Source organism: Eschrichtius robustus, chromosome 13 (genome assembly GCF_028021215.1).
Source record: "Eschrichtius robustus isolate mEscRob2 chromosome 13, mEscRob2.pri, whole genome shotgun sequence".
NCBI lineage: Eukaryota > Metazoa > Chordata > Mammalia > Artiodactyla > Eschrichtiidae > Eschrichtius > Eschrichtius robustus.
This window is the reverse complement of record NC_090836.1, coordinates 62685403-62698661: the sequence shown is the minus strand read 5'-3', so window position 1 is coordinate 62698661 and position 13259 is coordinate 62685403.

Sequence of the window (13259 nt, the reverse complement as noted above, 5' to 3'; positions counted from 1 at the left end):
TTAAATTTACCAAGGCTTGATTTGTGACCCAAGATATGATCTATCCTGGAGAATGTTACATGAGCACTTGAGGAGAAAGCGTATTCTGTTATTTTTGGATGGAATGTCCCATAAATAACATTTAACTCCATTTTATTTAATGTATCATTGAAAACTTGTGTTTCCTTATTTATTTTCATTTTGGATGATCTGTCCATTGTGAAAATGAGGTGTTAAAGTCCCCTACTGTGAGTGTGTTACTGTTGATTTCCCCTTTTATGGCTGTTAGCGTTTGCCTTATGTATTGAGGTGCTCCTATGTTGGGTGCATAAATATTTGCAATTGTTATATCTTCTTCTTAGATTGATCCCTTGATGATTATGTTGTGTCCTTCTTTGTCTCTTGTAATAGTCTTTATATTAAAGTCTATTTTGTCTGATATGAGAATTGCTACTCCAGCTTTCTTTTGATTTCTATTTGCATGGAATATCTTTTTCCATCCTCTCACTTTCAGTCTGTATGTGTTCCCAGGTCTGAAGTGGGTCTCTTGTAGACAGCATATATATGGGTCTTGTTTTTGTATCCGTTCAGCCAGTCTATGTCTTTTGGTTGAAGCATTTAATCCATTTACCTTTAAGGTGATTATCGATATGTGTGTTACTATTACCATTCTCTTAATTGTTTTGGGTTTGTTTTTGTAGGTCTTTTCCTTCTCTTGTGTTTCCTGCCTAGAGAAGTTCCTTTAGCATTTGTTGTAAAGCTGGTTTGGTGATGCTGAATTGTCTTAGCTTTTGCTTGTCTGTGAAGGTTTTAATTTCTCTGTCAAATCTGAATGACATCTTTGCTGATTAAAGTAATCTTTGTTGTAGATTCTTCCCTTTCATCACTTTAAATATGTCCTGCCACTCCCTTCTGGCTTGCAGGGTTTCTGCTGAAAGATCAGCTGTTAACCTTATGGGGATTCCCTTGTATGTTTTTTGTTGCTTTTTCCTAGCTGCTTTTAATATTTTTTCTTTGTATTTAATTTTTGATAGTTTGATTAATATGTGTCTTGGCGTGTTTCTCCTTGGATTTATCCTGTATGGGACTCTCTGTGCGTCCTGGACTTCATTGACTGTTTCCTTTCCCATATTAGGGAAGTTTTCAACTATAACCTCTTCAAATGTTTTCTCAGACCCTTTCTTGTCTCTTCTCCTTCTGGGACCCCTATAATTCGAATGTTGGTGCATTTAATGTTGTCCCAGAGGTCTCTGAGACTGTCCTCAATTCTTTTCATTCTTTGTTCTTTATTCTGCTCTGCGGTAGTCAGTTCCACTATTTTATCTTCCAGGTCACTTCTCCGTTCTTCTGCCTCAGTTATTCTGCTATTGATTCCTTCTAGAGAATTTTTAATTTCATTTATTGTGTTGTTCATCATTGTTTGTTTGCTCTTTAGTTCTTCTAGGTCCTTGTTAAACGTTTCTTGTATTTTCTCTATTCTACTTACAAGATTTTGTATTATCTTTACTATCGGTACTGTGAAATCTTTTTCAGGTAGACTGCCTGTTTCCTCTTCATTTGTTTGGTCTGTTGGGTTTTTACCTTGCTCCTTCATCTGCTGTGTGTTTCTCTGTCTTCTCATTTTGCTTAATTTACCGTGTTTGGGGTCTCCTTTTCGCAGGCTGCAGGTTTGTTGTTCCTGTTGTTTTTGGTGTCTGATCCCAGTGGCTAAGCTTGGTTCAGTGGGTTGTGTAGGCTTCCTGCTGGAGGGGACTAGTGCCTGTGTTCTGGTGGATGAGGTTGGATCTTCTCTTTCTGGTGAGCAGGAGCGCATCCGGTGGTGTGTTTTGGGGTGTCTGTGACCTTTTTATGATTTTAGGAAGCCTCTCTCCTAATGGGTGGGGTTGTGTTCCTGTCTTGCTAGTTGTTTGGGATAGGGTGTCTAGCACTGTTGCTTGCTTGTTGTTGAGTGGAGCTGGGTCTTAGCGTTGAGATGTAGATCTCTGCGAAACCTTTTGTCGTTTGATATTACATTTTGCCTGGAGGTCTCTGTTGGACCAATGTCCTGAACTTGGCTCTCCCACCTCAGAGGCACAGGCCTGACACCTGGCCAGCGCACCAAGACCCTGTCAGCCACATGGCTCAGAAGAAAAGGGAGAAAGAATAAATAAATAAATAAAATTTAAAAAAATAAATTAAATTAAATAAAGTTTTTAAAATAAAAAATATAAATTAATTATTAAAAATAAAAAAATTAAAAGTAATTAAAAAAAAGATGAAAGAAAGAAGAGAGCAACCATACCAAAAAACAAATCCACCAGTGATAACAAGAGCTAAAAACTGTAGTAAAAAAATAACAACAACAAAAAATACGGGCTCACAGAATGCTAGGACAAATGGTAAAATCAAAGCTATACAGACAAAATCACACAAAGAAGCAGACACATACACACTCACAAAAAGAGAAAAAGGAAAAAAAAATATATCTATACATTAAAAAAAAAGGAGGAGCAACCACATCAATAAACAAGTCTACCAATGATAATAAACTCTAAATACTAAACTAAGATAAACATAAAACCGAAAGAAATTAGATGCAGAAAGCAAACCCCAAGTCTACAGTTGCTCCCAAAGTCTACCGCCTCAATTTTGGGATGATTCGTTGTCTATTCAGGTATTCCACAGATGCAGGGTACATCAAGTTGATTGTGGAGATTTAATCCCCTGCTCCTGAGGCTGCTGGGAGAGATTTTCCTTTCTCTTCTTTGTTTGCACAGCTCCTGGGGTTCAGCTTTGGATTTGGTCCTGCCTCTGCGTATAGGTTGCCTGAGGGAATCTGTTCCCACCCAGACAGGACGGGGTTAAGGGAGCAGCTGATTCGGGGGCTCTGGCTCACTCAGGCCGGGGGGAGGGAGGGGTATGGAATGCGGGGCAAGCCTGCGGCGGCAGAGGCCGACATGATGTTGCACCAGCCTGAGACGCGCCGTGTGTTCTCCCGGGGAAGTTGTCCCTGGATCACGGGACCCTGGCAGTGGCGGGCTGCACAGGCTCCCGGGAGGGGAGGTGTGGATAGTGACCTGTGCTTGCACACAGGCTTCTTGGTGGCTGCAGCAGCAGCCTTAGTGTTTCATGCCTGTATCTTGTGTCCGCGCTGATAGCCGTGTCTTGCGCCCATCTCTGGAGCTTGTTTAGGCGGTGCTCTGAATCTCCTCTCCTTGCACACCCCGAGACAATGGTCTCTTGCTCCTTAGGCAGGTCCATACTTTTTCCCGGACTCCCTCCTGGCTAGCTGTGGCGCACTAGCCCCCTTCAGGCTTTGTTCACACAGCCATCCCCAGTCCTCTCCCTGGGATCTGAACTCCGAAGCCAGAGCCTCAACTCCCAGCCCCCAGCCATCCAGACAAGCCTCTCAGGCTGGTGAGTGATGGTCGGCACCAATCCTCTGTATGGGCATCTCTCCACTTTGCCCTCTGCACCCCTGTTGCTGCGTTCTCTTCTGTGGCTCCGAAGCTTCTCCCCACCACCCCCTGTCTCCTCCAGTGAAGGCGCTTCCTATTGTGTGGAAATTTTTCCTCCTTCACAGCTCCCTGCCAGTGGTGCATGTCCCATCCTTATTCTTTTTTCTCTGTTTTTTCTTTTTTCTTTTGCCCTACCCAGGTAGTGGGGAGTTTCTTGCCTTTTGGGAAGTCTGAGGTCTTCTGCCAGCATTCAGCAGGTGTTCTGTAGGATTTGTTCCCCATGTAGATGTATTTCTGATGTATTTGTGAGGAGGAAGGTGATCTCCATGTCTTACTCCTCCGCCATCTGGAAGGTCTCCTCTAAGATAGCCCCTTTAACATGTACATTTTCCTGGAATGTTTTGCAATGGATTGACACTCCAAATTATTAAAATTTCAGCTTACACAAAGCAGACACTGTCATACCACTATTACTGGGATGGAAATTAAGATGGTATAAAGACAATTTAAGAGGTAAACGTCATTGATGTCTATGCAAATTAAAGTATTTTTACTTTTTGAAATGACCAATGATGCAGCAGGGAACTGGTCGTATTTAAATAATTTTACATGTGGATATCCAGTTTTCTAGCATCATTTGTTGAAGAGACTCTCATTTCCCTATTGTGTATTTTTCGTACCCTGGCCAAAGATCAGTTGACAGTGTAACCATGGGTTTATTTCTGGGTTCTCTATTCTGTTCCATTGGTCTAGACGTCTGTTTTTATGCCAGTACAATACTGTTGCAATTAATGTAGGTTTGTAATATATTTTGAAATCAGAAAATGTGATGGCTCCAGCTTTGTTCTTTCTCAGTATTGCTTAGGCTATTTCAGGTCTTTTGTGGTTCTACCCGAAGTTTAGGATTTTTAAAACTTTTTGTAAATAATACTATTAGGATTTTGATAGGGATTATATTGAATCTACAAAAAGCTTTGGGTAGAGTGGACATTTTCACAATATTAAGTCTTCCAACCTATGAACACAGATGTCTTTTGACTTATCTGTGTCTTCTTTAATTTCTTTCATCAATGTTTTGTAGTTTTCAATGTACAAGTTTTTCACCACCTTGGTTAAGTTTATGTTTCAGTATTTTATTCTTTTTTATATAATTGTAAATGGGATTATTTCTTAATTTTTCTTTTTGGATAGTTCACTCTTCATGTATAGTAACACAACTAATTTTTGTATATTGATTTTGTATGCTGCAAATTTACCAAATTTATTAGTTCTAATAGTTTTTTGGGGGAGTCTTTAGAGTGTTCTATATATAAGAACATGTCATCTGCAGACAGAGATAATTTTACTTCTTCCTTTCCAATTTGGATGCCTTTTATTTCTTTTTCTTGCCTAATTGCTCTGACTGAGGCTTCCAGTACTATGTTGAATAGAAATGGCAAGAGTGGGCATCCTTGCTTTGTTCCTGATCTTAGAGGAAAGCTTTCAGCTTTTCCAATTGATTATTATGCTAACTGTGGGCTTTTCATATATGGTCTTTATCATGTCGAGGTAAGTTTTTTCTATTGCTAGCTTTTTAAGACTCTTTATCATCAAAGAGTTTGTATTTTGTCAAATTCTTTTACTGTATCTATTGAGATGATCATGTGATGTTTATCCTTCATTCTGTTAATATGGTATATCACATTAATTGATTTTCACATGTTGAATCATCCTTGGATCCCAGGGATATATCTCACAGTCATGATGTATGATCCTCTCTTCAATAAATGGTGTTGGGAAAACTGGATAGCCACATGAAAAGGGATAAAATTGAAACTTTATCTTACGCCATACACAAAAATCAACTCCAAATTGATTAAATAGTTAAATGTAAGACCAGAAACTGTAAAACTCCTAGAAGAAAACATAGAAGAAAAGCATCTTGACATTGGTTTGGGTGATGATTTCTTGTGTTGTAACATCAAAAGCACAAGCAACAAAAGCAAAAATAGAAAAGTGGGATTACATTGTACTAAAAAGCTTCTCTACAGCGAAGAAAATAATTAACAGAGTTTAAAGGCAACCTGTAGAATGGGAGAAAATAATTTCAAACCCTATATCTGATTAATGGTTTAATATCCAAAATATATAAGGAACTCCTACAATTCAACATTTTAAAAATCACATAATTAGATAAAAATGGGCAAAGGACTGGGATAGATATTTTCCAAAGAAAATACATAAATGACCAACAGGTGTTTGATAAGATGCTCAACAGTACTAATCATGAGGGAAATGCAAATTAAAAATAGTGAGATAACCCCTCATGCCAATTAGTATGTATAAAAAAAAAACCCAAAAGATAACAAGAATGCAGAGAAATTGGAATATGTACACTGTTGGTAGGAATGTAAATTGGTGCAGCCACTGTGGAAAGCAGTATGGAGGTTCCTTAAAAAATTAAAAATAGAACAACTACATGATTCATCAATTCCACTTTGGGGTATTTACCCAAACGAATTGTTATCACTGTAAATATCTCTTTGAGATCTTGACAAGTATAATCAGAACATTTCAGGTTTTAATAATTTTTTCTTTATTAGAACAATTCTCAGAGGCAGGTAATTCCAGTAGTTTTATGGTATTCATTGTCTTTATTGCCAAGTTTACTGTGTTTGGGGGGGTGGTGGTGAGGATCATATTAAAATACATAATTTGAATCATGGTCCATATGAAACATCTATGATGTTCAATGACCAACTACTGCTATTCTCTCAACTTTATATGAGACACAGATTTAAAAAAACATGAATGAACAAAAATGTTAAGATCATCTTGTCATAATAATTGAACTCAAACTCTCAACATTTCAGTAAATTATTAATTTCGGTCTTCTCTTTTTCATATCTCCCCTCTCCCACCCATTTCTCAGTAGCATTTCTAACAAGGTGAATGGCAAAATATAGATGAGAAGCAGAAATCCCAGTCATTTTTTCAAATAAGGTTTTTGGTTAAAACAGTTAAGATGCAGATCTGTAAATTACATGTCATTTAATGTCTTTATCAGCTCTTCTCTATCATCACTGATAACTGAGAGTTGTCAATAAAAAGAGGACTAGAGTTCAGAGGTATAAAGTAGTTGGAATGATTACATGACTTATCAGAAAGGCAATACCCCATGGAAATACACGGGGCTGGGATGAAAGAAAGATGACATTGGGGATTGAATATTACTGAGGTGGACATGAAAAATGAAATGACAATGACTTGGAAAAGAAAATAATCTTTCCTTCTACCCAGAGAAACAAGGATTTCTTTGGAAAATTTGAGCCTTAGACGAGAACAGGCTAAACATGCATTAATTCATTTGTTATATACTTAGTGAGTTCCTGCTGTGTGCTAGATTACAGTATGATAAGGGCTGAGGATGCAGTGATGGACAATACAGGCATGGACCTTCATGGAGCCTTGTAGTTTGAGAACAGATAGTGTTCACTCTGTGTCCACACTAGATATCTGAAACAAATTCCCTCATCGTTCACTTTGTGGTGAGAGTATTTGCACCATACTTCAGGCCATAATAGTAATAGCAAAAAAGGACACTATTCTCTGTAATTAATGACATAGAGAGTTCCTTGGGAAAAACCAAACTTACTTAGGTGTCACATCTGTAATATTTTGAAGGGGCTTTTGAAATTTGCTTACAATCATTTATTCATTTTATAAAAGAGATTTATTAAAAAGGAATTTAAAGGAGGATTTCAGAAAAATCTGTAAAATATTATATTTTATTTATATATAAGCTATCGAATTGGTGACCATGTGTATTTATATTTTGTCGAATGAATTCCTCAACCCTGTTTCAGCACAACAATAATGATAAACATTGGTAGAGGAGTTAATGTGGATAATTGCCCACTTCAGCTGCTACTGCTGACAGATAAATCCCTAGTAAGGAAATGATTGCAGTCAAGAGCATAATCACCACACCCCAGGGACCTCCAAAGTCTTAATCAAAATTGTTTTTGTTAAGTCATTTTTAACTATTACCTTTACTATTTGAAAGTAGTGATCATGATCTATTGAAGAGATATTTTATTTTTAATCTTTCAAGCTTATTGCACCATCTGTGTGCCAGCTGCCCTTTCATTCTTTTTCAAGTATTAGCTCTTTGATTCACACAAAATTCCGTATGATGGGTGCTATTATGTCCCCCACTTTGCAGAAGAGGATACTGAGTAACCAGTGTGGTTAAGTAATCTGTCCAAAATAATGCAGCTAAATCGCAGATCTGGATTTGCACTAGGGCATTCTGACTCCTTAGTCTGTATCCCCAAATGCTCTCTGCCCCCAATCCAAGTTAAATTGCATTCTTTGTTTGTTTGTACATTTTTTTATTGTTATTATGTTTTAAGAAAACCATTAATTTTGGACATTTTAATGATACCATTTTTGATAATTGGAGGGGTCATGCAATTAGTCTGCTTTAGTATTAGGGCAGATGAAATCATTAGCTACTACAATTTTCAAGCTGCTCAGTGATAAAGTGTGTTCCTCCATATTGTGTTCCACCTTCTAATTCTAAGGCTATAGTAAATTTTACTATGCTTATAGGAAGTTTGTCTTCCCTTAAAAATATAAAGCACAGGTTGACGGTGAAAGATTTTGTGATGATAAAGACCACTGTTTCCTGCCAGTTCTTTGTGTTTCTGCTCTTGCTCATAACCCCAGAAGCCCTGTAGCTAAGTCATGGAGTTATGGGGAAATAATTGATACCATGGAATTCTAGAACCATATGCAAGTTGGTGTTAGTAGATATGAAAACTTAAAACTTTCCAGAACAAGCAGATCTGCAAAAAGGAAATAGTTACATTTACAAGGAAAACCCTCATCTCTGAGAAAGAGGGAGACTCCTCTCTCCACTGAAATGAGTCAAATACAATCTAGATTTATTTCCTAAATTCTAAGATTAGGTAAATGTGTGATATTTGGCTTCATTCCACGGCACTAGCATCTACTGATTTATAAATGACCTGGAAATATTTATGCATAAATGAGCACTCAGAGGTGAAGGACATAAATCAGCAAAGGATTATGTCCCAAGAGCCAAGGAAGAGAATGTTTCAAGCAGGGATAGTCAATAACACACAAACTTCTTCAGACATAAAGAAAAGACTTAAAGTTGTTTCATACGAGTTTGTTGTGAATTTTTTATTTCTAATACTTTTATTTTTAATATTTCTCTTTCATTAAAAATCTTTTTCTGCAACATTAATAGGTTTTATAATTGGTGCAAATGTAAAAATTCCTACTTATAGGGAAATTGTCTAACATTATACCTTAATTTGAATGTTTGCTTATGAGAATAAGCAGGGGTATTATGACTGCTAGTGGCACTTAGTCTCTACAAAGACTTTGGGGGTTGTGTGGAGAAATAATTTGTGATTATTGCCAATTCCCCTGGGAGGCTGAGTTTGGATTTTGTCAGTTTTGAGCAATAAGTTCTAGAGTAACCATCTAGGAATGCCTCCTAAGGAGCAGGAGAGCTCACCATGAGCCAGGGGAGAGTGAGCAGAAAAGAACTAATAACACCTAATATGGTTTTACTGTAGAGCACTTTGTGCACTTTGTGCACATGCTGGAAGGAATGTATTGTGCTGGTTGCATCTTCTAAAGTGTCCAGCTCAGCATGGACACTATTATGAACACGCACCATAATGTACTGTCCTGTGTCATGCCCTAGTACATTTGTATAGCTGTTTTCTCTGATATGCTGTCCCTTCTCCACCTTTTATGTGTCAAAACTTAACTTAATTGCCTCCACTGGGAAGCTTTTTCTGATCTCATAGGCTGGATTAGGAATCTTTATTTTCCCATAGTAGCCTGTGCATGATAAAATCAGACCCATTGGTTTCCAAAATAGATTATGAACTTTTCTAAGACAGCCATTATATTCTTCATCATTTTATTCTAGTCTACTTCCTGACACATATTATGCACCTTAGTAACCGTTGTTTAACTGAACTAACCTCCTAAAGTTGTGTTAAGAGAATATCACTGTTGTACGCACCTTCTGAAATCCTTCCCAGTGACTCCTGCCTTCTCAGACCCATACCCTTGTGTGGACTGGACCAAGTGACTTGCCTCTACAAAATAGCACATGGCAAAATAAATAGGATGTCACTTCTGATATTAGTTGTAAAAGGACTTTGAATTCTATATTGCTCTTACTTTCTCTCTTGCCTTCTTGTTTGCAAGTTCTGATGAAATAAATTCTGAGCTGCCTTATGGAAAGGGCCACATGGAGAGGTATTAAGGGTGGTTTCTGGTCACCAGACAGTAAGGAACTGAGACCCGCAATCTGCTTGCCCATGAAGATATGAATCCTGTCAACAAAGTGAAAATAATCTTGGAAAGGTATCCACCCCCACTCAAACCTTAAGATGACTGCAGCACAGGCTGACATCTTCATTACAGCCTTGTGAAAAACCCAAAGCCAGAGGACCTATGGAGAATAAATTCTGTCGTTTTAAGCCATTACGTTTTGGAGTATCTGTTATTTAGAAACACATAAATTACACAATCATAAAGCTTAAGATAGACCCCCAAATTATTTATGTGAGTAGATAGGAGATATCAATCACCTTAACATGTTATAGGCAAGACCTGGAAAGTGAAACTTTCCAGAGAGGAGACACCACAGGCATCCAGATACAAAAGTAAACTATTGCAAAAGAGGGCCCATGATCCTGTAGAAACAAAATGTATCCTAGCATTTGCATTTTATGTCCTTGAAAATTGGTCAGAGGATGTGCCACAAGTGTAAAAATCAATAATTTCTTACCAGATATGATCAATATTTTGAATATTTTTTTCAATAATGTGTTAAGTGAGGTACAGAGTCTGAGCTTTTCTTCTGAGGTTATATGATAAAAGAGTTGAAATTTAACATACCTCTGTATGATTGTCAACTAGGTCCTTTCCACTGATCTATGCCATCCAAGCCCACATCAATTACCAGTCCTCCAAGAGAGAAAAAAGTAATATATGCTTAGAGCCTGAATTTATCTATAAATGATTCAACTAGAATTCCCCGAAGCTAACATTAATATATGAGATTCTACTCATTCTAGAACTGAGCAAGGAAAAACACTGAACAATAAGACTTGATTGTAGAGATGGAGACAAGATTACATGCAGAGGAAATTGCTCTGTGAGTTATGATATAGCAGGAGAGCAACTTTGAGTTTCAGCTGATGGCCTTTTGTATCATACTTCCTTGGTACAGTGTAGAGAAATAAGAGGAAGAAAGCTCAAAATAGAACAAATAGACCCCTTAAAGATAGGAAACACAAAACTGGACATGGAAAATGGTGGTGACACATTATTGAACACTCTCCATGAAAAACATACCAAAAACACAGCAAATATTCAATGGTCTACATTATATTTGCTGAAGCAAGACATATACTCAAAAGCATAAATGATGATACAAGGTTAATATTATGATAAAAATAACATTGGCATAAAACTTACTATATTTATACACCTATACAAGCTTTCTCCATTTTCACAAGAACCCTCTAAAGTAAGTCTTATTATTTCCATTTTACAGATGAGAAAACTAAAGCTTAGCGAGTCCTCATAAATTAAAAAATAATCTACACAAAACCCAATTAAACGACATAACTGAAAGAAGTATAGGATTTTAAGGCTGGAGTGATAAGATACAAATTTATTTGAGGACTTGGGGCATGGCCTGGAAAAGGAAATGCAGGATTTAAAGGAACAAAGATGTGTTTGGTTTAGAGAGAAATCACACCAGTGATTTCTCAGCAGCAAGAACATATATGGATCATTTAAGGAGCAATGGAGAGCCTGTGTCAAATGAGAAAATGTGTGTGGAATAGCAGATGTAGACATTGATTTTGTTCATTTTGAATTAATAGAAGAGATGAAAATTGGGTGATGAAAGGATTACACAAAATATTGCTTTCCTCATCGAATTCATCCCCTTTCACTTACTATTACTTATAATGCTTTGTATTCTATTTTGTACTTATCATTTTTTCAAAATTATTATCTGGATTTTTTCATCTCTTTTTTTCCAAAACAAACAATTTTTATTGAAGTACAGTTGATTTACAATGTTTTATTAGTTTCAGATATACAGCAAAGTGATTCAGTTATATATATTTATGTATGTATGTATGTATATATATATATATATATTCTTTTTCAGATTCTTTTCCATTATAGGTTATTACAAGATATTGAATATAGTTCCCTGTGCCATACAATAGGTCCTTGCTGTTTATCTATCTTATATACAGTAGTGTGTATCTGTTAATACCAAACTCCTAATTTATCCCACCCTCCACTTCCCCTTTGGTAACTGTAAGTTTGATTGCTATGTCTGTGAGTTTATTTCTGTTTTGTAAATAAGTTCATTTGTATCATTTTTTAAAATTCCACATATAAGTGATATCATATGATATTTGTCTTCCTCTGTCTAACTTACTTCACTTAGTATGATAATCTCTAGGTCCATCCATGTTGCTGCAAATGGCATTATTTCATTCTTTTTTATGGCCGAGTAATATTCTATATTCTATTGTATATATATATACCACATCTTCTTTATCCATTCATCTGTCAATGGACATTTAAGTTGCTTCCATGTCTTGGCTATTGTAAATAATGCTGCTATGGACATTGGGGTTCATGTTATCTTTTGGAATTAGAGTTTTTATCTTCTCCAGATGTATGCCCAGGAGTGAGATTGCTGGGTCATATGGTAGCTTTAATTTTAGTTTTTTAAGAAACCTCCATACTGTTCTCCATAGTGGCTGCACCAATTTACATTTCCACCAACTGTGTAGGAGAGTTCCCTTTTCTCCACACCTTCTCCAGCATTTATTATTTACAGACTTTTTGGTGAGGACCATTCTGACCAGTGTGAGGTGACAACTTATTGCAGTTTTGATTTGCATTTCTCTAATAATTAGTGATGTTGAGCATCTTTTCATGTGTCTGTTGGCCATCTGTATGTCTTCTTTGGAGAAATGTCTATTTAAGTCTTCTGCCTATTCTTTGATTTGGCTGTTCATCTTTCTTATTTTATCAGTACACTTTGCATCACTTGATCCTTCCTACCAAAATTATTTTGAGTTTTTAATACCATCACCTCCAAGTTCTAATTTCTTATAAGCCCATAAACCGTAATTCAATCTTTAAATGTTTTCATTACAGAGAAGCAGTTTAAAGATAAATGTAATACAGAGGCAAAAAATAAAGGAAAGTTAACGTTCATCTTTTTAAATTATTGTTCTTTCTGTAAAATTCCCCACCTGCATTCATTTCATCAGTTTGTCCCTCCTAAATTATAGTTGGCAATGGATTCATTGTAAGATTAACTAAGCAAAGCCAAGGCCATTAATTTATGAGTAACATCTACTCATTCTTCATTTATACTGCTGAGTAAAAGGTCATGTTTTTATGCCAAATTAAATGCAACCGTAAAAAGCAGGAAGACATTTTTAGCAAAACATTCATAAAACTCTTTGACCTGTGTGGTCAGAGACAGTATAATACTAGGAGCAAAGCCACAAATAAACTAAATCTTAAATTATTAAAAATTTCACGACTCAGGATGATGAAGGAAGTAGAAAAGAGTCAAAGTAATTCCTAATTTTTAATTGATATTTTTACCTTGTTACACCCAAGCCTGGAGTAAGTAATATATTTGAATTTTTCTGCTGAGTTTATTTTCTATTGCTACCTTTGAATATATATTAAAAGAAAAGGAAAACAAAGGCTTTTTACAACTAAAAAAATTACATATCCACTCTTTTTATTTTTATT